Here is a 23,789-nt window from a genome sequence, read left to right as displayed (position 1 = left end):
CCAGCTACTCAGGAGGCCGAGGCAGGAGAATTGCTTGAACCCGGGAGGCAGAGGTTACAGTGAGCGAAGATCGTGCCATTGCACTCCAACCTGGGAGACAGAGCAAGACTCTATCTCAAAAAAAAAAAAAAAAAAAAAAAAAAATCCCAATGACTAAGTCAATGAATACCGATCTACTGTACCCCAATATTTTCTTATATGATGATGAAAGCAAAACTCTTTCCGTATAATTTAAGGGTTGTAATTATTCATTTATGTTTTAAAATCATTTCAATACCTTTCCATTAAAACTCAGTATTCATCTAGGAAACCCTGTAGACATTTCCTACAATGTAGGCAACACGTACAACCATGTAATACTGCGGTTTACAATGTGAAATTTCTCTGAAGCTTTAGTGCCTTCTAAAGGAAGAAACTTAAGAAAGAAAAAAAATGAAGGGAGAGAAGGAGGGAGAGTAAGAAGGAGGAAAAGAACAAGAAGAAGGACAAGAAGAATTAGCAGAGGACTGTCAATCATGCAGTAGATGACAGGGTAATATGGTGGAAAAAATCTGGAATACCTGAGGGGCGCTATCCTGTCTTTAAGGTGCCAACTGTGTGTTAAGCTTCCATGGTTCTCATTTGATGATCACTCACAATTATATTAATTCAAAAACCCTAAAATCCTTACTATATTACAATGTAATGTCTTCATATGGTACTTCATTATATAGATGTGATACCAAAATAATTTTTTCATGTATCTTTTGAGAGAGCCACATTTCACATTTACAGTTAAGGACTGAAGTCCCTGATAAGTGAAAAAAACACGCAAAACACACACTGATTCTACAAACCTGCTGATGCTCTTGGAACAAAATAGAAATTCCAGCCAAAGAACAGAATCGTCATCCTTTTCATCCACAGCCAGAGTCATTTTCTCTTTCACATTAAAATCTCATTTCTAGTGCTCCATGATATTAAATTTATAAAAATGAGTATAAAATATTTTAAATTTATCATGTACCTACATTAAAAGGACAATTGCAGGAAGAGCACTCTCATCTCCCACTTTCAAAAAAGTGATCATTTAGTTAAAACAACTTCCTATGAAATAATGTAAGATAACATATACATGGCTACCTTTAACAATTCTAACTGAATCAAAACTGAAAAGATTTTTTCTTGATTTCTGAGAGACTGAAATTTAAAATATTAGGTATGATTGTTTAAAAACCAAGAAAGTAGTTTAATCATGTATTTGTTTGACTATCACAACTTACCTTCATTATGGGAGTGCATTATAATTGGTTTGATTACTGGATTTGTCAATTATACAGTCAATACCAATCGATGAAAATTAATCACTTAGATACCATGACATAAATAAAATTCCTTTTCAAATAATTATCACAATTTTAAGATTATTCTTCCATATGTGGCAATAAATTCTGCAAATATTAAAATAATTTGGAATATTAAAGACATTAAGATTTCCTAGATTAAAATTAAGGGGTAAAAAGGATGATTATTACTATTATTAAAAGTACATTAAATTATATGTAAACATACTCTTAACACAACATCCCAACACTCAACCATGATCCCTAACACACAGAATTGACTCAGGGCTTTCTGAGTAAATACTAGAGTATCTAGTAAAGAATGAAACTTTACAATAACATTCTGAAATAAATACTAAGTTAAATGAGATGCTACTTTTATGTTGAACTTATTTTGATTCATTTGAATAAATTCTTATAGAGAAAAAGCATTTGGGAACTGTTTCTATAAAACTACAGAGTGAAAATATTTAGTATTTAAAGATAAGCCTATTGTTTAAAATTTTTCCTGGTATTATTATTATTATTGTAACTGAAAACGACTGGTCTATGTCATGTCAATAAATACTTAAGGAGCAATTAGATGTGAAGACTTTTTTTTTTTTTTTCCCTAAATCTAATAAGTGCCATTTCTTTTTACTCCACTAGAGGGTAGTCTCTCAAAACTGGGGTTGGAGTTATGACTAGCCTGCTTTTGACCTGTTGATATATTAATCCTCATGTTCCATTCTCCTCAACAAGATGTTTCTTCAATATACTAATTAAGGTTGTAAAACATGCATTTTAAAACTGCTTTTGATTTTTTCGTAGATGTTCTTCGAGAAATATGCACTGCTATGTATTTCTGTGTTTTCCAAATTTCTGGTAATTAATAAAAATGTTTTACATATATGGTTTGTATAGTATATTTTCCTAGGAAATATCCTCTCAGAGTTAATAGGCCTAAGAACAAAGATAAATAGTTTTTTTTATAATTTAACTTATTACAATTGAATTATTTACTCAGAGTGGTAAAAAATATATATCCTAAATACACACACACACACACTCTCACAGATATACAAACACACCTACACATGTACCCATTCATATGTAGCTCCTAGATTGATTACATCATATAAGAAGTCAGTGAGTATAATTAGAAATACATATTTTAAAAGTACCCCCTCAAATGCCAATGTTGTGAATTACAGAGAGGCAAATATATGTTTTATTTTAAAAATCTGGTCAATCCAGACAAGAAATGTCATTGCTAAAAAAAAGTGTTATTGAACACCAAGCACATATGCTAAATTAAGTAGGATCTATAGAGAACCAAATGCCACTCAAAACAGTTGCAAGCTTCTCTTCTTAAATAATACAGTCATTGCTGAACTTCGCAGAGACAGAGTTGGAGGTGTAAGTCTCTACGAGGTGTTTTTAATATTTGGGAAATCCTTATCAGTAGTGTGTCCTGCCTATTTGCAGACTGAAAACATTGTTTCTCTGAATGACTGATAACCTCAAATTGAGAAAACTTGTCAAAAAATTCCCAACATTCCTCCAGAAAGGGGAAAAAAATAAGGAAAATGATACCTAGGAAAATATGCAAGCCTGTTTCATTTATTTGTATCCTAAGCAGCAGTGTCATAGAACAGACAGTTTGTTTCAGCCAACCAGACTGGAGCAGCTGCGAGTGCTACATCTTGGCAGTCTGAAGCGATTGGCTCCTCTCTGGGGAGTGGAGGGTGTTCAGTTATTAATGACCGCTGAGCAGGCAGCACCATGTCAGTGTGACAACTGATCGGGTGAACGATGCACCACTAACCACCATGGAAACAAGGAAAAATAAAGCCAGCTCACAGGATCTCTCTTCACTGGATTGAAAGCCTCAGCCTGCCGACTGAGAAAAAGAGTTCCGGGAAAAAGAAGGAATCCTGGCTGCAGCCTCCTGCCTTCCTTTATATTTTGAAATACAGAGATAAGATTACGTGCATGTGTGCATATCTATAGTACATATTTGTGTACACTGTTACATAGACACGCAAATGCACCTATTTACACCGGGCAAGAACACAACCATGTGATTATCTCAACCAAGGAACTGAGGAATCCAGCACGCAGGGACATCGGAGGTGGGCTAGCACTGAAACTGCTTTTCGAGGTAAGTTTAAAATACACCTATCTTTTAAAATACGTTCTATTTCTTGTCACCTCGATGATCACGTTTTTACACCTAAATCCTCCTTTGATGTCTTCCTCTTGTCTGAATTCTAAGAGCATTTTTCTTTTATTGCACTTTTGAGAAGAAATTCACATGCAAAACCCAGCTGGCTCTGTGTGTGCCTAGCTGTGTTTGTGAGATTCTCCAACATGCATTTTACTAGCTTGAATGCCCATCAGAGGATGTGAGTGGGAGAGAAAAAGCAGTGTTGGGGGGAGGAGAAAAGGAGGGAGACAGAAGAAAAGGGAATACGGGGAGAAGAGAGGAGGAGAGGGAGAGAGAAGGAGATGAAGAGAGAAGGAGACAGAGAGAGGAGAGGAGAGACACGGGTGAGGGGTGCAATTTTCCTTTTCTTCACATTATTTGTAGTGAAAACAGATCACACATTATTCTGTGTTTTGAAATCAACCCACCAAATGGGGCATTTTTATTCTCTCTCACCCAGTGGATGCAAATTAAGGCAAATGCTGTTGTATGTTAAGAGCTAAAACCACTAAGCAGAGTAGCAGATTGAGCATATCACAAACAGTTATTGAATTTCTGCCAGGCTACATCTTACGGACTGGGGTAAATGACTTCCCTTTAATAACATCCCCTCACTGGTCTGAAGGGACAGTGCAAATGTCTGATTGCTAATGCAGCTGGAACTGCCACACACTAGGTAAAAGGATCCCATGAACCAGAAGAGTTCTAATCTTCTTTGGTAATTAACAGGATCACAGCAGGGTGGCTTTAAAGTACATTTCCTATTTAAGAAGATTGTTTGTTCTAACCAACTGCTATATTCCCTTTGCTGTTATTGAGCTGGATGGCTTAATTCGGCTCTAATTTATTCATTTTTAACAATATGTCCTTGTTTCTGTGCCTCTAATTTCAGTGAAAGCAGGCTATGAATATGAGTAGAACCTTCCTAATTTAGTGAAAAGGGGATAATGTGAAAACAAAAAGAGAAGTAAAGGTTCAAAATATCTACCTAGAATATACTGTGCTCTGGTACCATAAATATTACTGATATATTTCTCATCTTTAGTTTCAGAAGCAATGCCTCTGAGACAGAATTACTCTCAGTAAACTCTATGAGCATCCATGTATCGATGATTCATGGAATTCATTGTGGGTTAATTTTTACTTCCAATCTTGTAAAGGGAAGCCAGCTACTTAGAATATGCTTTCAAACAGACAACACCAATTGAGGATATTCATGGAAACATTCACTGCCGTCTTTACTGGGTCCTCGAAAGACAGTAAAAGAAACCTAGCATTTGTATTTCATCTTCCGGAGCTCTCTCCTGCCTTCTTTTAGTTCAACTAACCACATAGTTAACAGAGTCAGCTTCTTTGAAACTATGGGTTATTTTTTTCCACAACTGTGATTTCAGAGTTATTATTGGTTTTCTAGTTTGTAATATAAGCCAAAGCAAAAAGACAATAACCAGTCACTTAGATTCTGCCACTTTCCCATAAATGTGTCAAAAAATGAGTCAGTTTACAATATGTAATATAAGAAGTCAATTAATTCCAGTGACCTTTGTAAATGATGACAATAAAGCAGCTCTGACAATATACCAGTGGCTTCGATTTTCGCTCTGTAAAATGAACAAGTTTAAGAAGAGGGTTCCTGCTCAGAGAGAAAAATGAAAGGTGCTGAAGCATCAGCTTGCAATATTGGCAGCTTTGCTCGCTCTGCCTCAAATGCCACATGCAATCTATAAAAAAAAAAATGATTTATTACAAAAGGAAAAGGTGTTTTATTTGCTTTTCTGCTATTTATTAAAAGTGTTGCTTTTGAAACAGACCAGATCTGATATTCTGAGGTACCTCCTAAGTTCCTAACCAAGAGGAAAAGAAGTAGATACTCAACCCTCTGATTTCAAACTCCCATATAATGTAGCATTGCAGTATTGATTTCCGTTTTTCTTAGACCTTTTCCAGGGAAAGTTTGCATGCCAGACACACATTCTTAAATCTAACCCGCCTTATTTTAAAATTGCAATCGATGACACCTAAGAACAGTGGATTCACTGTTTAACCATAGTAAAGCTCACATACATATTTTGTGGATTACAGAGATCAGTAATGTGCCCACTTGAGTCTGAGAAATACCAACACTCCAGGCCCCCAGTGTTGTCACTCAGTGTGTGCCAGTGAGTTTGGTGATTTGATCAGCACCTACGAATGCCAGATGATGGACATATGTGTATGCCTGGAAGACTTAACCATAGTCTCCCCAAATCATGTAACTATACCAGAAATAGCAGCTTCCTGGCAAGACAAGCTTCAAAGGACCATTTTTTTTAGGGTGTCGCTTGTCACAGGCAACACGCTGAGTTAGAATGCTGATGAGTAGGTGGAATTTTTTATTTGGAGGTGGTTGTTCTTGTTATTAATGGCTGAATAAACAGTGCTACCAGACTTCTAGGCCAGCAATTTAGTGATCTACGAAAAAGGTGATCAACTTATGATGCACTAACTATATTTCACTGTTTCTTTGTTATTTTTTTTAACATCTTTTGCTTTTGCCATATGATGGGTTTGATATTTCACTCCTCCACCCCAGTCTGAATTTTTTTGGGTGTAACATTCCTATGTAACATGGCACTTGATATTTATTACAAACTAAGTTGATCAGAAAGCTTTATAAACTGAGTTTAAAAAAAAAAAAAAACACTTATCTAAGTTAAAGGTTATTACTTAATTAGCAGCCCCTGAAAATGGGCATTGGCGAGGTATCTGTTGGCAAATCTGAAGGAGATCATTAAAAGAAAGCTAATAGCAGGCTAAAAAATGAGTTCTTACTTCTAGTCTCAATAAATTGATGCTCCTCCAAAATGATTTAAAATAATGTGGCTCCAGCCAGTCTGAAGAAACACTAGACATGTGTACAGCCCACTAAAATGTTCCATGTAGACCTGGTTCTGAGAGTTTAACTACTTATTTATCATTGTTTGGCACATGAAACTAAATAATCAGGTAAACTCTAGGCAAAACATCAGTACATCTTGTCTATGCTGTCAAAGATAAAGCTGTCTGATATTGGCTATGCAATGAGTACTTAGGAAAGCTTCACTGTGTAACAACTGAACATAGCTCCTGCTCAGGGAATTCCTCCCCTCTCCTTCTGAAAAAGTGATGTCTTGTTAGACATCTACGAAGTCACTAGTAAAACATGATAACAATTATTTCTTTAGCCACAATGTGAAAGGAAAGGAAGTCAAATTCTAATATAAAGACAGTAGCTGGTGCCAGAGGATGGGAAAAAGGAAGAGGGATAAATCAGAATGTTTTTCTAACTTGTTGAAAGGAATCGAAGGTCTCAATAGATGCTATTTAGAGGTCATTAAATACAGGATTAACAAGGAAGACTTAATGTTCATCTCAAACCTTTCCGAAGAAGTACAGTACCTACAGGGCTATCTACTATATTTGCATAATTGTCAAGTTTGTACACATCTGCTTTCTATTATGTTAATTCATCTTTAGGCCATAATAAGGGAAGAATTATCTATGGTGCCATTAATAAAAACACATTACACAGTTTCAGTATACGGGAATAAAGAAGGGAGACATGCTTTCATAGAACAGAATTTTTGAATTGAAAGAGACATTAGTAGCTAGTCTAATATGTTCATTTGATAGGTAAAAAAAAACTGAGGCTGAAAGGGTTTGAAATCGCATAATGTAATATACTGTACTTTGTATTCACCCAGCTATTGATTGGAGAGGCCCAGGTTAGAACTCCTTACATTACTTCCTCCAGCATTCCATTAAAATTCTGCCTCCTTAGTCTTTCAAATATAATGTTTTCTCAAAAAACTATCTGAAAAAAATCCTCCCAGACTCACAGATATGTGCAAAAAAGAGAAATGTTTATTCAGATAATCAAGCATTCTAAAAGCAAAAGCCAATATTCAATAACAGAAGCAGCAATGATTTATTAAGTATATAACACCCAAATATTTCAAAACCGTAATTCATCTTTTGAATGTGGTTTACTATATTCTGTAAAGAGTCATAAAACTAGAGTTTTGCCCAGTTTTAAAACATGTTAATAATAATAATGCCGCTATCCTTCACTTACAGAGACTCAGCTATTGATCATCCACTATAAGTTTTAAGGTTTTCCAAGAATTCTGAAGAGCCTCTCCACATCTGTTTTTACTTGGGTTCACTATAAATAATTTAAAGCACTTAACATGTGCCTTATTTTTTTATATACAGTGTCCATTCTCAGGATCCATGCTTTGCTTATACATCTCATTGGAAAACAATAAATATATTATCAGGATAGCAATCCTTCTCCTTCTCTCCCTCCCCTACCCCATCCCAAATTACTTTCTGATTTCTAGAGTCAGAGTGGGAGCTCCAGTAGGCAATGACATCTCCTTAGTATCACAATCCTCTTCTTTCCTTTTGGGCAAATTTCTCTCTGTTTTTAAATGTGCTCTCCAAATTTTGCTTCACATAATAGTAATTAATTTACAAAATATAAACACAAAATATAAACACAATAATTTATATTTTTGTGAAACAAAATATAAACACAATAATTGTGAATATTTGTTTAAAGCTCTACCATTTACAGAGCAATTTTTCAACAATTACTTTGCTCCTCAAAACGATCTGGTGAAGTAGGGTAGATATGATGATGATGAACATCTTTAAGACAGGAGAATGAGGTTCTGTGAGGTTAGAGACTTGCTAACATGTTGAGGTGCAAGGGTCTCTGACTCCAGAGAGTAGAAGAAAATATGGGTGCAGCACTGGTCCCTGGCATTTCTGAAGTTAGTAATAAATGTCAGTTCCCTTTTTATTGAACTTCCACTCTAGATCTTACCCTTCCAACAACTATGTTTTTGTACCATACCACACCATATCTGGATAGATTTTTGCAAATTAAAATCTTTATTTCTTAAATCACAGCTATTGCTCTGCCTGATTTAAATTTAAAAAAAAAAAAAAAAAAAAAAACCCACAACCCACATCTATTCTTGGAGAAAAAGACTGTATGTTGTTCTACCTACTCATCCATATGTTTGTCTGACAGCATTAGCACTTTGATAAACAGATACTTGGCAAAGGTCTCAAAAACTGGATAAAATGAGATGAGTAAATTATTTAGGGATTTTCCAGGTTACTAAAAATTATGAACAAAGTCTCCAAAGTCACTTAAGAACCCCCAATGGATCAAGTGTCAACATAAAAGCAACTTCTTTAGCATCTCCTTTCTGGTTTGTCTTGGGGAGAAAATGACACACTAAATAAGATAAAAATACTAGTTAATTTGAAAGTAAACTGGTATATTTGTAAACTACTAAAGTCAAAATGCCAGTAAACTTACATGCATTATTCTGTGGGCCCTTTCTAGGGGAGATTTTGTCTGTCAAAAGTCATACAGACCTTGAAATGAATAAAAATCCCTTTAAAACATGTTCTAAAGTTTGTCATTTCACGCTTTACCTCCAGGAGGTGAAGCATTCCACAGATAATCAGCTACACTACTCAGGGAAGGAGTTTAAACATCACCACTTTTTGCATGTCTGCATAAAAAAGGCCCACTGAATCAGTTAAAGGTTAGCATCAATAGGCAACATTCTCTATTTCCAAAGGCCTGAAGCTCCTGGGATCTCATTCCCTAAGGAACAATGGAAGAGGCACTGTTTCCCAGTTGGTACAAAACAGGACTTGAGGAATGGCAGAATGTGTTCTCCGGGGATTAAGCCCCTGAAGGTGAAGCTGGGGACTCACAACACTTACAAGTGACATGAATAATAGTAGATATTTTAACTATAGAAGACATTTAAGAGACTTCGTTTTCACTGTGGTAAACAGGCTTGATTTGGACTTATAACTTTTTCCGAAAATTATCAAATTAATAACGACTACAATGAAATAAAGGCAAATATTTTAGTGGATTCATTCCCTGGGGTAACATTTGTTCTATAATTTACAGTCTCATAATGTTGAGAGATCAAAGCATTTAAATAACATTGTCAACTAACTTGCAGCTTACCTTTCTTAAGGAAAACAAAACAAAACAAAACAATGTTAAAAACAGACGTATTTTTCAAACATACAATTTATATGCCTCCGAAATATGGAGTTTTAATGGGGTCTAAGTTTAATTCTATTTTTATCAAAACTCAGTCACTCAGAAATACCAAACACTGAACATGTTCTACAAAAAGTATTCAACATCTATAGAATACGTGGAACCACAATGACCTTTACTGAAATTTCAATAGTTGCAGGAAATAATTTCAATATATATCTACACAGATATTTTGATTTCTACAAAGGCCAAGGGGTTAATGGCCTTACACTGCAGGTGCCCAAGGCATTGAGAACAAAAAAGATACAGCAAGTGAAAAGAGAATTGAGTCTAGGTCACAATGCTATAGCATTGAAAAGAAAGTGCAACAGAATAGAATGGAAAGAGCAAAACAAGGTGACTGCCATATATGAAAGATAAACATACTCTAAGAACATAGAAACTTTGAAAGCTCTATTCATAGTCATTCTTGAATGAAAAATATATAAAATGCCATTATAAGATATAAACTTCATCCAAGACAATTTGTTGTGTGACTAGCTGAACTGACTCACTTACCAAACACATAGTTTATATTTGTTCCTCATATTGTCATTTATTACCCACATATTTTTTACACAAACACTACAGTTGTTTAAAGAGTGTCATAAGGTGATGTTCAGCTAACTTTTTAAAATCAGTGAGGCATTTTCCAAACCACCATTTCCTTAATCAATTACTTTTAATGAGGAAGCAAAATTTATGTAAATATCAAAGTCTCATTTTATATTTAGGCTATAAATTATAGCATAATATGCTGCTGTTGGGCAAAATAATCAAAGTAAGGAAGAATTAAAACAAATGTTATGACATAAATTAATGTAAGCAGAGACCTTATACATTCAAACCACATCATCTATCTTAGACAGTCCTTCACTGGCTAAAGGAATGGTAGTAATACTGGCAGATCTCGTTTACAACATACAAGCATTTTCCGTGCCAAACATTGTGCTAAGCACTTAACATACATTTTCTCATTTAATCGTCATACCAACCGTACTATGTAAGCACTATGTTTAACCCATTTTACCAACGTGAAAAATAAGGCTTAGAGAAGAAAAGTAACTTGCCATAACTAATGAAGAACAGAAAAAGGAACCTAGGTCAGTTAGCTCTCAAGAACATGCCTCTGTGCATGAGGCAACACTGCCTCCCGTTGGTACTGCCTAAATATAGCTAGTTTATATCGCCTTCCAAGAGTTAGATTCTCTATCAAAATACAAAAACTCCGTTTATAGTTTCATATCATGCATTCTGCTCATACTAGAATATTATATCTTTGTAGGATTTTTCTTTTGTTTCTGAGAAAGGAGTGATGCTTTACTTATTTATATTTGAGTTTCGCGATCCACTAGATTAACTAAAATGATTTTTTGCAGTTCAATTCACAGCCAGATCTGTGAACCGGCAGCTTATAGCTTCCTCTTTCATCATTTTTCCATCAAGTGGAAGTCAACATACTTCTTTACCTGAGGTCATGCAGTATAAATGACACGAAAGAAAAATGCAAAACTTAGCTCGTTGGCCTCAAATTTCATTATTTATAATAAGGTTTTCTTGTATCTAGTTCCAAATTTTGGACACTTTTCCCCCTCATGCATTCTCTTTTAAATGAAGAACATGAAAATAGTCTGAATACAATTTCATTGCTACTATGAGCATCAATTTTCAATGAAATTCATGAGTCTTCCTCAGTATGCATAAGCTTCTAGCCCTGCAAGGTTAATTGATGAAAGCTGTAACTTGCTTTTCAAACTGAGGATGCTGAGCCAAACCTAAAACTTTAGTAGAAGCGTTCTATACTAGCTGTTTGTAAAACTTCAGCATTTCTTGCTGTGTCACCTCCTGAAAAGGCTATCAGGGGAGTCCTTCAACTTGACTGTCCTACGAAACAAAATCTGAACGTAAAATTAAAGCAAAAATGTTGTTGAGGATTCTTCCAGTGATTAAAAATGGAGTTTAGAGAGCTCACATCAACATATGTTTTCTGTTCAAAATGAAGATTTTTTTTGAAAATTATAAGCAATTAGACAACTGAAAAAATAAATTCAATTTTGAGGTGATAAAAGGTTAAAGTACTGTGAATCATGAATAACCTAACAAATAAGAAATAAAGAAGGACATGTATAATTTTAAATTAAACTTCTGGGGTTTTTTTCCTGCTACTTCTTATATACAACAAAGACAAGGAAGAGGAGGAGAAAGAGAAAGAAGAGGAAGATGTTGGGCAACATTTATTTAACATGCTCCACAGCCTGGAACCTGGGTAAGCTCTTTGCTCACCTCCTCACATTTCACTTTGGTTCCATGAGGGAACTGAGGCTTGAAATGGAGAAGCATTTGCCCACCTTCGCTCAGTGGAAAGGTCCTGATTTGAATCCTGAATGTCTGACTCTGAAGCCCATGTTATTATGTCTTCCTTAGCATATATTTCTCTCTCTTTTTTTAAATTTCAATAGGTCTTTGGGAAACAGATGGTGTCTGGTTACATGAATAAATTATTTAGAGGTGATTTCTGAGGTTTTGGTGCACCCATCACCCAAGCAGTGTACACTGTATCCAATGCCTTATCACGTATTTCTTAGAATAAGCATAATATATTAATCCTTAGAGAAGCATTTGACTTTTTATGCAGAAGCATCGAACAACAGGCTCTTTCTACAGTTTGAAACTTCTCAGCCAAGATCAGGGGTATATATATAATAATATGCTCAAACTTTATATATAATAAAAATATATATAGTAGATATATTAAAAATTTTATTAACATATAGATTTAAAATAAACATAAATAAATGCATCCAAAACTTTCTGTTTTACCACATGGTGCAACCTTAATTAGTATAATATTATTTCATAAATAATATAATGATAATGAACACAATATAATTCAACTAATCTAGAAGTATTACTTGTGGATTTTCTACTTAAACATTCTTATTAATCTGTGTAATTTTAGAAGTGTAAGGTATGTAAAAATATCATGGTTGAATTCCTGGAGAATTTATGAACATCTAAGATCTTTATCATTTCTTAGGGAATGGAAATCACTAATGAAATAAGGAAAATTTTCTTGATCATAAATATCTTGCAAATTCAACAAGTAGAACAATGTTTTAACCTTATTCTTTCAGCCCTGAATGTTGCTCACCAGATTTGAAAATATTTGAAAACTTTTAAATATCTTTCTATATTTTGTAAGGATGATGAACATTTATAAGTTTAAAATTCCCCCATGGAGAGTTATTCCTGTCTAGAATGGTAACTCCTCCTCCTTGATCACCACATTCTGCCTCCACCCCTGCTAGTAGTATACCAAATTCTCAACCCCATTTAAGCATGATGCTTTCTTTTCACATCATCATATTTAGCTTTTAAACAATGTGCTGCTCTGGATTTTACTTGATAGAGACTTTTATGTCTTTGAAAGAAGAAATATTCTAAGATAATATCTTACCACTTATTCATTTAGACATTTCATCTCATGGTCATCTAATCAACGACCATGATATAGATACATCCCTAGTCATTGAACAGAACCTTGGCATATTGATAAGGAATAATGTCTATATGATACAGCAAGTAGAATCATGTATTTGTATCTGTGATGATGTACTACCAAACTCACTTGGGTACTTTTAATGTGTGATCTCAGAATCTGTAAGAATAACACCTAAGAATCAATATTTATTTTCTGCACAAAGTTACAGAATTATTGGGTAAAGATTCAAGTCTGTTTTCTTTGTCCACTGTCTACCATTTTTGTTTTAGATTTAGTAAAAAAAAAAAAATTACTTGAGACAATCAATTGCTTGAATTAATACAGAATATACATATAGGTACAATGGGTACAATAGGTATACTGTCTTGTATAATTCCTGAGAAATATACAAGAAAAAATAACAGGTTAAATAGGTATATTGTCTTGTATCTTTCCTGAGAAGACTGAGAAGAGGGTATAGCTAAGTGAGTTAGGGGTTTGATTTTAAGGGATCTGACTTCCTTAGTAAATGACCTCAGTTAATATGTAACAATGTAAGGCTGTGGTAAACATAGTTCCTATCTCTACTGTCCCCAATCTAAAAAAGTATACCATCCACAGTCATTTCTTGGCAGTCAGGTGATATCTCTAGGGTACTAGGTTATGTATCCTTAGGAGAAACTTCTACCAAAAATGGACAAACCTCTTCTGCCCACATGTTCATGAACTCCAATTTTCATACACTATATGTCATTCCATATGGAACTCAAATGAGGGTCACCCAGAAACTGCCACCAATATGATTAATGAGTAAACTCTACACTGCCCGTCAATTTCTTTTAAAACAAAATGAGTCAGAATATAACAGAATCCCTATATTGGGACAGATTTTACAGATTTTAGGTCACTTGTTAACCTTAATTAAAGACACTTGTTAATCTTAATTAAAGACATAATTAGAACCCAAACCAGGTGACTCAATCCTTGCCCAGTGGGTATTTCATAGCACATTGACTATAATCACAGTTTTAAAAAGTTTGGACCATATGCTCCTGTCAAATCATTCTTTTTTTTAATGCATCATGATGACCAAAAGTTCCTAAACTCAACCCTATAGAGAAACTCAGCAGTGCCTTCTCTGTGAAGGGCCCATATTTGTGGAACCTCTTAGCTGCTGGAGTTTAGCAGAAGCACAATTCACTGTCATCCAGTCAGTTTTCAAGATGTCTCTTTAGATTGTCCTTTTATTGACAGTAATGTGTTGCTGCTGCTTTGCATCAAGCATGTTAATTACTCGAGTCTGTAGTTTTGAATTTGTGACCTAAAGTGATTTTAGCTGAAGAGTTGTTTTGTTTTGTTTAAATCAGTTCAAATAAAAGAGAGACAGAAAAATTACCCAGTGGAAGTCCACAAGTATAATAAAAGAATGGAAACCATAGAAATAGCAAGTTTGAAGTTTCATACCTATCTAAAAAATAAATAGAATAATCCAGCTTCTTCGTGCTGTTCTATTAGAAACTTCCACTACTCTGGGACATTTCATCTCAAATTTAAAAAGTTCTGAAACCATTCTTCACTAATTCTCTCTGCTAGGGTCATAAAAGACTTTATTACATGTATAAAATAATTACAATCATTGAAATCATAAATCTCATTGTAAACTTATTTTTTTAATGTTAATTAAAACCCCGTTGTAGACCATATAGTATAGGACAATGAGCACTCAAGTTCCCGAGTTGCTAAAATTTAAACATTGCTGACAATAACATGGTCTTTTTTAAGACTATAGTGTCCATTTATCATAGTGACTTCACAGTTTTCGTTTCTCTCTTATTTTTACTCTAATTAGCACTGTGTGTGAGTATAATGAATGTTGTTAAATTTTAACAGTATCTATTAGACTTTGTTTCCTACAAAATGTAACCATATCTCAAGTAATAACAACTGCATTACTCCATCATCTCAAAAAACCTGTATTAGCATTTCTGCAGATTTATAGTTATAATGGTACTTCTTTATCTCTATTCCATTGCCAACAAGCATACATGCATACGTTTATACTTTCACACACAGACCAATATTGGATTTTTTTTAATATTTGACAACTGCTAATAGTTTTTACCAGTTTATAAATATTTAACTAAGTCTAGCCACACTGATTTGCATCTGCTTTCTAAGGACTTTTTCTTCTTCTAAGACATCATATAACTAACATGGTAAATAGCATGATACATTTTAGAATTATTTTCACAGAAATAAACAGAAAATATCTACTAGGCAAGTAAAATTCTACAACCTTTTATGATAATCAGAGCCAAATGCCATTTAAGTAGTTCTATTTTGCTCTACCATTTCTCCTGTTCCAATATTTTCACCTATAAGTTTAAGTTACAGCAAATTCTAATGAGTTCTTATCCGTATGATGGCTTCTTAATATGATCGTGATTAACATTTAGTAACCACTCTGTATGTGTCTGGTGCAGAAGAACTTTTTTATACTATGAACTTTTAATGCATTATTTTATTTAATTTTTACAACATCCCTTTGAAGTAGGTACTATCATAACTCACCTTTCAGTAGATGAGGAAACAATGACATGGCAGCAGCAGAGAAAGAACTAGAGTCCATGCCTGATCCCTTAATGACTAGGCTGCTTCTATTGAACACCATTTTGAGAGTACCAGAGAGCAAAATAAGGCATTTGTATTCTCAATTCAAGAAATCTTGGGGTTAAGTGTGGAACAAAATGAGAACAATGAAAAGTGATACTCCTGTAATATGCGTGTGGGGGAAGGCTACATTTTCATTTTCACTTCCCCAGGTTAACATTCTTCATATCTCTGAGTTTGGGCCCATATTTAGGCAACTTTTTTGAAAGGCAAATTTGCTGGAGGATGCCTTCCTTCATTCATGCATGCACATACATACGCCTTTACTATTCACATCTTGAGCCAATTTTGCAGAGTTGGAAATGATGAAACTCCAGGTACGGGAAAGACAAAAGTCATATGATTTTCTTTCTCCCACTCCCTCTGTGTCCTATTTTCCTGTAAATGTTTAGTTCTGTAATCCACAGTTCAAATTTATTGTAGAGAATGAAACAATTTCTTTTGTTATCTGCTTTAGATTTACCAAACTCTACATTTTGTTCTGGAAATTGTTCTCACTTCTGTTGTTAATGTTCCATGTTTATATATTTTGATACGATGTCACTTTAATAACTAATACCATCACTTCTATTGAAGCTGATATCAATTTTTTAAAAGGCTGAGGGGATATTGTATGTGAAACTACTTAGTATGGTTGCCAGCAATAGTTTTAAATCGTGCTAAATAACAGAAAAGTCTCATCATTAATCCCCTATCTAGTCTTTTGATTCGGGGCTTTTTAGAACAAATGCTAAAGAAAATTTTTTAAATGTGAAGAAAAGGAAAATTAATAGTAGGGATGAAAAGTGTGGCAGACTTGCCACAAGTGATGAGATGTTAATGTATTCACAATAAGCTGTAAGCTACACTTCTTATCAAATTAAAAATACGCATACAAATACCCAGGCTCTCATCCCATTGGAAGGAGGGCAAAATCTATTTAGAACGAGAGGGTCATGGCTTCTAGAACAGTGGGGAAGACAGGAAAAGCAGAGAAAAGAGGACAGTCCCTCACACAAAAGAGGAAGAAAAATAAAAAGAAGAGATGGGGAGTTCCAGATATAATACCTCTTACAAGTGATTTGGGTCTAAAATGTGAATCTACTTGCCAAAATACAGACAGCAGAGGTATGACCACAGACTTTCAGAAGCTCCCAGTCCAGAGCTATTTCCTACTTTCTTACTAAAGATCTCATTGAGACAATAATATATTCTTAACTCTGTAGATTGCAAATATGTATTTTCAAATAAAATAACACAAAATCTTTGAAGTGCCCTTTAAAAAGTAATTTGAGTCTTCTTCATGAAATAAACTAAAGAATTCTTATGTCAATAGGCTGAAAAATTACAAAACAGATGTCAAATAACCTTCATTTTGCAGAAACAACATTCTATGAAACTGACATCTAGTTATTTCAGTTAACATCATGTATAAAACTCAGAAACTCAGAAATTATGCATCCAAAGAATGGAATACTAATTCATGATAGCATGTTGAAAAGAGCGGATGAGAACAATACACCACAACAGTACATAAATTGACCAAATGAGACCGCATACATTCCCGTCTTCCATGACAACAGAAACTTACTGACAATTTACATCTGGTTTGCTCCCTTATTCTGCAAATCACAAAAATGGGTTGCTGTAGCAACTGCCACATGCAATTTAGCTGGCTGGGGGGAAAACACCCTTAGAGTACTTTCTAAGAAACAAATACAGCATGTATTTTTATTGTTCCTCCCACCCTAAACTGAACAAATCTCCTGACAGGTCTATTTTCTCATAGCTTTAAAAATGGGCTTGCTCTCTGTTGTTTGCATTTATATTACATGTACTACCAATTTATGCAAATGGTGAAAAGAAAAAAATCCATAAAAATATAAAAGAAATAGATGAAGATTGCCTGAGTCACATGAATGGGATAGGGCCATTGTCTTTTATAGCATCCCCACTTTTTATCATTGACAGCTCTTTCAGCCAGTTTAACTCCACTGATGCATGTATTAAATCTATGAGTGACACTCCCAGGAATACACAACACCTCAATTCTGAAAGCACCAGCAAGGCCAAGCTTATTTTTCTGAATCAGAAACAAGAGCAAGTACAAATAATAGGCAGCTAATTTTCTTAGAAACATATTTGTAATCTCACAGTAACACATAACATAGTCTGTTTCCAAGGATACAGCAGAGGACCTTAGAACATATAATACCAACATTGGTGCACATTAGAGCAGACAAATTAGCACCTACATGCTAAATAAAATGGGAGGAATACTCATCCTTTACCGACTTACTTCTCAATTGGGAACTAAGAGAAGAGGCAAAGTATCTGGAACATTGAAAGCCCTGAATGTGGAACAATTAAAGCTCAAGTCATTGTTCTCCTTATTTAAGGGCAAGTTTGACAACTTTTCAAACTCTACAGATACTGGTCTGATGTGGGAAGGTCAACTTTTTTGAAGGATCTTAACTATCATCCCTTGAAATAATAGAAATCTCTTCTCTCTAGAAATTCACTTGTTTTGAGAAACTAAGAAAACAGTCCAATTAAAACACACAAATAAAATGAAAAACAGATATGTCTTCTACCATCACCATTTTTGCCACGTGAAAACTTCTCATGAACTTCTCACCACCTGAGGCTTGAGATAAAGGCTCGCTATTTTGAGGCAGAGACTCAAATATGGGAAGAGTTGGTGAAGTATGGCTGCTAAGAGATGCGAGGGACTTATAAATAACATTAAGATAACAGGAATTAAAGTCTCGGTGTGTGAAAATACTGTATATCTAGGATGCAGATAAAAACTGCCCTTACAGATCTTGCAGGGAAAAGTACCTGACTATACTGTATAAGACTTCTGCTGTACCATTTAATCATACTAAAAAAAAAAAAAAAATGAATCAACACACAAATAGATTTCTTTTCCACTGTTCTCAATTTAAAAATAATTGGAGAAATGTGTGTTTTGTTTAGAAGAGTAAAGAAAAACATTCATTCGATAGTACCACATAGAATCATTTGCTTAATAGCATTTCTAATATGTTATGCATGTATTCAATCTACTTCTTTCTATATTAAAATGCAAAAACAATTACTCTGGATATAAATCCTAGAAAACAATCAAAGTTTCTATTAAATCAGAGAAGAGACAGTTAAGCTGCAATGTGATTTGCAGATGCTCATGAATAGACAATACTTAGAATTTCTCTCACTAGAATGTGAAAAGATAGATGGGAGAGATTCAGAAACTTCATTCTTTCCCCTTTCCCTCTGTCTCTCCTCCCCTCCCTTCTTCCTCTCTCTTTCCTCTCCCATTTTTTCTTTCTTTTTAGACAGACTTTGAAGAAAAGTTTTTATATAAAGTCTAATAATTTAAATTATATGGGCATGTAAAATTGCCTTATACTACAATGCCAGCCCTGCAGCAGGTAGAAAATTCCTTTCAACATTCTATTGTAAATAGTTTATACTCAACTGATCAGTCACAGGGGAATATGGGCAGATTCAACCTCCTACCTCCTTTGTCTCTAAAAAGAAATTCTGGGTAGTTCTTTGTATACTTATATTAAAGTCATTTCTGTTCAGAAAAAAACTCAAAATAAGCACGTTGAAGAAGGGGCAATGGAACATGAAGCAATGAATAAAAAGATTCTGTGCATGTATAACAAGCATTCTGTATTTTACCTTATCTGAACAGATTTTTAGAATCTACATGCTTTAATTAGGGCTCTAGTAAAGTAAAATCTCAAATATGAAATTCAATAGATGCGTTTCATGCTCTGATTAAATGTCAAGGCCACAGATTTGTTATTTCAAATCTAGTGAGCAATAATTTTGTTGGCTAATAATAAACTCCCAAAGATTTATTTGCAACATTTGGCTGTCCATTTCAAAGCTCTGGGTTATGCTGTAGTATTTCCAATTCTGCAGATAATATTATAGAATCTAGCATGCAAAGCTTAAACTTTTAAGTAAATTTTACTAGTTTTACTAGTTTCATGTGTGCTGAATAGACTTTGAGTTCTTCTGCTGAAATTTTGCACCAAAAATATTTCCCAGTCCCAATTTGCAGCAAATATTGTCTTGATTTGCATCAACTTTTCCTTAACAAAGTATATATGGCTTTCTTTACAATACTGTTTTTTATTTTTATTTACATAATACAGTACACTGTCTTCTGTAAGTGTCACTTTCTAGTGCCGATTCTTAACCCCAGTCTAGGTTTGGAGACACAAACCTCACAGATTGTTGATGTATTCGATTTGATCACTATCAGCTGGCAACAAGCATGGTCTGGCCTGCAGCCACACCAAACCAATTTTCTAGAGGACTTTTCTCAGTACTTAACACTCAATTATATTAATGTTTATTATTGCTCTTTTTGTTGTTGATACAGGTTTTTACATTAATTCTGGAAGTCTGTGGCACTTCCAGTCATTAAGAATATATTATAACCTAAATTACATGATTTTCTATATTCTCCAAATACAAATGTCACAAATTTTAAGAAACTAATCTGTATATCTTATACCCCCACTACACTGTGCTATTACTAGATATAATCTATAAAAATCAATTGAAAACCATATCTCCAGTACAAAAAGATATACAAACAAAACATACGTATCTCTATTAGTTTCCTCACAACAGATTTATTCAAGATATAATAAGAGTAGACATTGGATTAGAAGAACTTTTAAGATTCTTTTTAAACAATCACAGATTTCATTATACCCTTCTAAACATACTAGTATTTTCAAGTGGGTTTTGTTACACTTTTGTAATCTCCTGAATTTAAAAAAAAAACACATATTTATTTCTGTTTGCCAAGCTTATATCGTCACTAAATAGTTCATGCATACAACCACATGAGTCAATTCAGCATTCTCCAGCAAAATAAGGGTCACAAATGAGTACCCTGTACAGCAAATTTGTTTAAATGTATAAGAAGATGGAAATTTATAATTAAAAGCAACTGATATTCATTCATTCAGTAGATATTTATTGAACTACAATTCCAGGCAATATTCTAGCTAGGCACTGGAGATATATAGCTCTGAACAAAACAGGAAACAACTTCAATAAAGCTAACATTCTAGTGGAGGTGATGGGAAGTAAGCAAAAAAGAAAAAGCAAATAATTTCTAGCAGTCTTAAATGATCTATAAAGAAAACAGCATGGTGAGAGTGACTTTAGGGGGTATTTCAAGTAAGGTAGTTCATAAATAAGGTATTACCAAGAAGAATTAAAGACCAAATTAAAGAACAAACATCTAAAATGTGTAAAACATTTTCAGTACAATTTAACATGTTCATTGCCACCTACATGATTAACCATTAACTTTTCTTCCATAATTAAAGTTTTTTTTTTTCAAGTCAGGTTTCCAAGGTTTGAGGGAGGCACATCTCATACAAGAGCAAGAAAACCCAATCCTCATGCTTATGAACTACAAAAGCATCTTAATTAAGTTTTAAAAGAAAGTATCATTTAATTTCACTGTGCAAAGAAGACAAGTCAGCATTGTATAGGCTTACGCAGTGAGTAAGACATAGGTCTAGACATGAAGATGCTTCATTAACAACTAGTAAGGGGGCAATCAAGTACATATATCTCTATAACACAAAGCTTTATTACACAGAGCTCATAGGAAGAGGCCTGAAAATGGAGTCAGGGACCTGGGACAGAGTTCAGGAGCCATCACTGATATGGCCCTCCAACTTTGACCACCTCATGAAATCTCTCTGACTCACCACCTGTAAAATGGGTATAACTGAACATGCTGACAGGATTGTTAGGGGAATCAAGTAAGATCATATGTGAAAATTGAACTGAATTTGTACATTATAGTACATTATGACTGTGACTACTATTGCTGGTTTTATTGTTTGTTGCTATTGTTATATGATGAAAAACTGAAGTTAATGGAAAGGGCCCTTAAAAAGTCTTCAGGGGACAGGTGCAGTGGCTCATGCCTGTAATTCTAGCACTTTGGGAGGCCAAGGTGGGCGAATCACAAGGTCAGGAGTTCAAAACTAGCCTGACCAATATGGTGAAACCCTGTGTCTATTAAAATTACAAAAATTAGCGGAGCATAATGATGAACAGCTGTAGTCCAAGCTACTCAGGAGGCTGAGGCAGGAGAATCGCTTGAACCCGGGAGGTGGAGGTTGCAGTGAGCTGAGAACATGCCACTGCACTCTAGCCTAGGTGACAGACCGAGACTCCTAAAAGTATTTAGGATCTGAACTATACTAAAATATGCAAAGATAAGTAAAGCATCAAAGATCCTATCTGTTCATGGATATTAGACATAAAGACATCATTAGGGAAAATGATATTCTTTTTTAAATCTCTGTTTTCCATACAATTGAAAGGAATCAGTCATTAAAGAAAACCTCAAAACTAATATTTTCAAGTCCATATCCATTATTGTGACAGTTTCATTATTTTCTCATATATTTAGAATAGCTTTTATTCACTGAAATAATATCTTATCTTCCAAGAAAACATAAACAATACCAGGAATGATCACAAATATAGATTATACCTTACTAACCAGTGTCATGAATTATAATTAACAGAAATCATGAAAAAGTTTTATTCCTTTCTTGGTTTGGATGTTGAGCTCCAAGCCCAAAATGGTTTAGTATAAACTTTACTACATAACTATCTTAAGGAAAATATACAAAAATGTAAGTATAAATATCAAAATATAAGTATAGAATACAAATAACTTAAAGTTCAAAGAATGTTTCTACATATATGAAATTAATGTTGAGCAATTCTTGATTGAGCAATGTGAAATATTTCTGCAACAGACATTAACTTGTAAATTAAATAACTGTCCTTCACAAAATAATTTTGTCTTGGCATATTGGAACAGTAAAGTTAGGTGAATGCCACAGATCAAATTTAAGGGATTCCAGATCTTAAACCATGTGACTGTGAAGGGAAAATTTCTTCTCCTAACTCAGATCCAATAATCAAACACTATTCATTTTATCCATAAAAATGTATTAAATCCTACCCTGTGAAGTTGCTATAACATAATATAAAACCATTCACTTTTCTGAGCCTAAACCTATTAGTCTGAAACATAATCCTAAATTATCTGGAGAGAGCTTATCTACTAAGAAATTTTCCCAAACAGGTGATTTGTCACTTAGCTTTCACCTAATCCATATATGAGATGAACACCAGACTTCTAAGAGAGAAATGAATGCAAATTTACAACCTTGTTTTAAAGAACTCTTTTTCTCCATTAAGATTTAGAACTCCCTTTGGGGCTCTAGTCATGTACAATCTTGCAAAAAGACACTTAAGTGAGCATACTGCCTATGCTCTTCATGGGTAGCAGTTGTAAGAAAAAAAAAAAAAAAAAAAAAAAAAGAAAGGTAATGTTACCAAGGGCCTATATTGTCCATTAACACAAAATTAAAATTTGGTACACATCACAAATTGTACTGCTTTCCATTAAAAAAAAAAAAAAATAGCCCGTTAGTATTTTTACTTCCCCCCTTAATTTTAGCCCTCTCTATTCAACACATAAGGCAAAATGTATTTCTTTTATCATGTCACTTTTTTGGGGGATCTCATATTTCCCAAATGTTCATAACCTGATATAGTTCTTAAATGCTACAGTAGTCAAATATTGTAAACACATTAAAGAAGAATTTACCATAAAGCCCATTATGAACAGAAATAATGTGAATCAACTCATGTCCCCCTGCGTCAATAGTAATTTTAAATGAATTCCAGGGGGTTGTAGGCAATAAAATTTTGCAAGGTCCTCTACATAAAGTAGTCCTACATAATTAACTTCAAGTAGAGAGCTATTGTGAGGCTTCTATAAAGTTAAATGATTGCACTCCATCCTGGGTGACAAAAGGAGGCCTTTTCTCTGAAAAAGAAAAAATGCATGCCTTTAAGTTAGGTGACAGGAAAAAGGAAATGTAAATATTTATTTATTTATTTATTTATTTATTTATTTATCTATTTATTTATTTTTGAGATGGAGTCTTGCTCTGTCGCCCAGGCTGG

At 34.1% G+C, this 23,789-nt stretch overlaps 2 protein-coding genes across 10 annotated transcripts in view; one reads left to right on the top strand and one right to left on the bottom strand.

Moving 5' to 3' along the window:
* Positions 1 to 23,789, bottom strand: part of IMMP2L (inner mitochondrial membrane peptidase subunit 2) — a 929,145-nt gene that overhangs the window by 436,802 nt on the left and 468,554 nt on the right. The window lies entirely within an intron of this gene.
* The window catches only part of LRRN3 (leucine rich repeat neuronal 3), a 35,864-nt gene continuing 15,042 nt past the window's right edge, over positions 2,968 to 23,789 (top strand). Inside the window, exon 1 of the mRNA XM_017878667.1 lies at positions 2,968 to 3,465. The gene's annotated coding sequence lies outside the window, so the exon portion shown is untranslated. The remainder of the gene's footprint in view (positions 3,466 to 23,789) is intronic.

The sequence above is a fragment of the Rhinopithecus bieti genome, unplaced genomic scaffold, assembly GCF_001698545.2.
Source record: "Rhinopithecus bieti isolate Rb0 unplaced genomic scaffold, ASM169854v2 scaffold_10712, whole genome shotgun sequence".
Classification (NCBI taxonomy): Eukaryota; Metazoa; Chordata; class Mammalia; order Primates; family Cercopithecidae; genus Rhinopithecus; species Rhinopithecus bieti.
This window is presented reverse-complemented; position numbering and strand designations above follow the sequence as displayed.